Source organism: Gymnodraco acuticeps, unplaced genomic scaffold (genome assembly GCF_902827175.1).
Source record: "Gymnodraco acuticeps unplaced genomic scaffold, fGymAcu1.1, whole genome shotgun sequence".
In the NCBI taxonomy this organism is placed as follows: Eukaryota; Metazoa; Chordata; class Actinopteri; order Perciformes; family Bathydraconidae; genus Gymnodraco; species Gymnodraco acuticeps.
Genome location: NW_022990640.1, coordinates 20,001 through 24,684, shown reverse-complemented (window position 1 = coordinate 24,684; position 4,684 = coordinate 20,001).

Sequence of the window (4,684 nt, the reverse complement as noted above, 5' to 3'; positions counted from 1 at the left end):
CTTCTTCACCCTTTATATAACAGCCTCTGCACACGCCACCATGCACATTAACATGTCACTGAAAAAGACCCGGATGTGTATTGTAGAACAATCGTTTCTCTGACACGCTTTTACCCGAAAAACACTTCAAAATGCAAATGCTTTCTCAGCTGGAGCCGTTATTTATTGCGGTGCATCTGTTGGAAATGTTCCTCCTTTCTTCCCCCTCGTGTCTCTCTTTGTTTCTCCGCTTGTCATTATTTGGAAATGCTTGATTTCCCGCGGGTAGGACACGTGAACGCGTCTTGTGATGCTAATTGATGGACTCCTCAAAGGGAAAGTTAAGAAGCCTTTCTCTCCTCTGTTGATCCCCCACAAAGCACCGCGGTTTAATGATAAAGCCACTAACAAGTTTATGAGCATCTGATCCTGCAGTAAAGAGGGGGGGTGGGGGGGGTCAACATTTAAACTAATAGATATCACAATGAAACTTCATCACTTCATCACTGACATTAAAGCAAGTCTTTTTTGTATTGCAAGGTTTCTTAAATGTTGCGTTTAGATATGCAAATGAGGCATTGTGTTATTACAAATGTGTTCATTTGCATATTTCCCAGAAGAGACATGTGAACTTATATAAGGCCAGGTTCTTGTTTTATTTATATATTAAAGGTAAAGGTTTATACAGATGTTTGTATCACTCCATACATCAGAAATACTGCCTTTAAAACAAATTGTCTGCATGTTGTTAGTGCTAAAGCGAGTAGAAAGTAGAGTGTGAATATAGAGAGGAATGAACCTGGAAAGTGTGTTGTGTGTGAGTGCTATGGTGGAGATGGGAACACATTTAGATATGAGCCATTATCTTACTAAATATGTGTTCATTTGCATGCATTTCCAGAAGAGACATGTGTTGATAAAGTCTAAAGTCTAAAGAGTCTTGCTTTATGTTGTTGACATATTAGAGTCAATGTTTTATATCTCTTTGTATCACTCCATAAATCAGAAATGATACCTTTTTAGACGCATTGTCTGCATGTTTTAGTGCTCAAGTGTGTGTAAACATTGTTGGAAGAAGTAATCAGACCCTTGACTTAAAGGTCACCCATCATGCTAGGTCTCAGATATATACAGATATATGAAAAACATGTCTTTGAAGTGTTTTGCTCCAAATACCAAACAGATCATTCTAGCCATGCCTCATATCCCTCTATTTCACTTCCTGTTTCTAAAGTGCTGATTTGGGTATAAAGCTTTAAAGAGGAGGGGTCTGAGCTCATGCGGGACCCGGCAGCTACTGCAGCTACTGTCTAAACTAAATGCTGCCGTGATGAAACGCCATATCATGGATTATCAAGGATTCTCTCTGAAACAGTTTGGAGCTCAAAGGCTTTCTCTCTTGCCGGTTATACCACAAGGTGAGTTCCTTTTTACTTCCTGCTTCTTCACACACATGCTCTCCAGTACAGGTTAGCTCTGAGTGTTAGCCATGCTAATGTAAACACCGACCATATTACGTCCAAAACAGTCGGGCATTGTTTCTGATAGCAACGTTTCTGATTGGGCCGTGGGTCCACATTTCAGATATTACGTCATATCGGACGCAAATCTGGATCAGCTCCGTTGTTCCCCGTTTTTAGAGATTTGGGTACGGAGGAAAAGAGAGAGGGTTTTATTTCCTGATGCTGCGTGAGTTCCCCGACGCACCGGGGACACATGGTGATGGAGAGAAGACATCACAAAGTGCATTTTGCATGATAGGAGACCTTTAAGTAAAAGTACAAATACAAAGTCTTAAAATACTCCACTTCAAGTAAGTTGTGATTACAAAATTCTTAAGTATTATTATATCAAAGTTAAAATACAAAAAGTAAAAGTACTCTGAGAGATATAGAATCTTTGGACTTATAGGAGGACCTTTAAACAGTTTTTCATGTTAATTCATTTAAAAAAGTCCCAGAGTATGAATGGAAAATGACTCCTTACAGTAAAGAGGCTCATCAGCTGTAAAAGTAAGCATTGTGCAGAAACATTCAGGTCACAGTTGCATCTATAAATACACATTATTTGATACCGTGAGATAATACAACTGTGTGGACCATGACATCAAATACAACGCCAGTAAGAGTGCTGTCATGATCTTTAGAACCAAAGAGGATAAATGTCTAAAATGTCCTGATTTTAAATTGTCTGATATTAATCTTAGTGTCTGTAATAAGTTAAAATATCTTGGACACTTTATTACAGAACAAATGAGATGATGAAGATATTTATAGGCAATGCTGCATGATGTGCACAAGCAAACATTCTCCTACGTGAGTTTAGTGCATGTACAGATGGAGTGAAGATGTCTCTGTTCAGAGCATATTGATCATGTAAGTGTATTTCAAGTGTACTATGTATTAATGTAAGCAGCAGCAGGTCTCCAAGGTGAACAGCCTCTGGCATGTTAGATCAAGGTATGTAAGGGAAGTCGGCTAAAGCTGCAGATCGGGTAGTGACAGCCACTGTCACTACCCGATCCGTCCCCCTGCCCGATCTGCAGTGCGCATGTGCGAGATGGTCCGCCATATTGGACAACTCCGGACGGCAACCCAAGATGGACACTTGACACAGTGGCTTTTAGCAAAGCTCAAAAATAAAACGAGAGAGAGATGAGTTATTGTTATTACAACGTGACTTCACTATTATTTAACAACTCTTTTTATTGGGTTCTTTTATTTGGGGTTAAGTACATTGTCAGAATAAGTGAGGAATTAATTTAACTTCTGTTAGACAGCTTTCATACTGAATAAATATTTACTGTGAATGTATGCAAACATGTATGGCATATGGCTGTCTAACAGAAGTTAAATCCATTTCTCACTTATTCTGACAATGTACTTAACCCCAAATAAAAGAACCCAATAAAAAGAGTTGTTAAATAATAGTGAAGTCACGTTGTAATAACAATAACTCATCTCTCTCGGTTTTTATTTTTGAGCTTTGCTAAAAGCCACTGTGTCAAATGTCCATCGTGGGTTGCCGTCCGGAGTTGTCCAATATGGCGGACCATCTCGCACATGCGCAGTACCGATCGGGCAGGGGGACGGATCGGGTAGTGAAAGCCACCCTTAAAATGTTAAAAATGTACTTATTGTCGTTATCCATTATATCGAAGTCTACTTTCCCCAGGTGCATTACTTCAAATTTCAGTGGTACTTTTGCATTAAGCATTTTTACCATATAATTGTGGGCCTGAGTCCAAAGAGGGATTATGGATGGACATTCCCAGAACAGGTCTACAAGCTGTTTTAAGAAATCTCATGTATAAATGTATTTGCCGGCTTAATGACTCATAATGAAATCCTCTTGGCCTTATCGAACATAAGGCTTAGTACACGCTACCAATCGCAGCTGTGGAGACATTGGTATAGTTGTCTCTTTGTAGGACACTGATTGAAATTATTCTTAAACTATGAATTCTTTTTATGCTGGGTATGTCATTTATTATATGTAATGTCTTGTCTTTTATCTGGACCTGAGTCTGTATTAAAGTTTTCATTCAATAAATGAGAGAAGCAGAAGAAATCGGTTCTGGTAGAAAATCTGTTTTATATCTCAGACTTTTTTCTTTAGTTTCTTAGGAATTATAGGATGCTTTCTCTTCATCTGGAGAACGCTTGGCTTTTTGACAGATTTCCAACATAGTGAATAGAAGTAATGACTGCCTCGTTACTCTTCATGTTTAATGACCAGCTTCCTCGGTTCAATCTCCCTCCATTAACTTCACAATTCAGGTAACAGTCCCGTCTTTAGACCCACATTATCGCTTATAGTTTCCTAATACCCTGAGGGGAGAGGGGGGGGTCTCTGGGGTAGTAAATGATCCTGAGGCGGGGGTCAGTGATGAAGAAGTAAAGAGATGAAGATGGCAGCTGCCGGGTTGCAGCGTCCTGCAGAGAGGAGGCCGGGCAGAAGGACAATTAGCAGAAGAGAAGCTGAGTCTGAACTCTCTGACCTCTGCTTTGTTCCTGCAGGACAACGGGAAGAGGATGGGGGGGGAGAGAGATGATGAAGAGGTGATTGGGAAGAGAGGATGAAGAAGAGTTGATGAAGATGTGAAGTAGTTGCTTGGTGCGCAGCGGTCTCCAAACTGTGGCCATTTTGAATGGGCCCTCAGCTAACTCAGAAAGTGCAGTGGAGTACGGCCCACAGGTGAAACTTGTGCTTGTCTTATATTGCACTTCTTAAATGTATATGTATAAATACATTACACAGTGTTCATGTGTTAACAAGAACACTTTTCAAATGAATTCAGTCAGTTCAAGTTGGAAACATGTTCTAACAAATCTTAGTCGATAAGAAAAAAGCCCAATGACTTCACAAGCTTGAAATCTACCCTTCATATTTCCCCTTATTATAATCAATCTGTTTCATGGAATGAGCTGCTAACAGAATTAATGAAACCCTCTGGAGAGCTGGGAGCTGTTTTTCAAGTATCAAAATTCTATCCTGTGTTAAAGGATAAAACCTAAAAGGTCTTGTAACTAATTTCCCAGCACTAGCAATGGTATGACTTGCTTGAAGTGAAAATATCTGCACTTTCCTTGTTGTAAACGTTTGAATCTTTATGGTTTTATTTTGTTGTTGCTTTGGATAAAAGCGTCAGCAAAATAAAATGTAATGTAAATATAATGTTATCAAATACACATTTGGTTTCGAT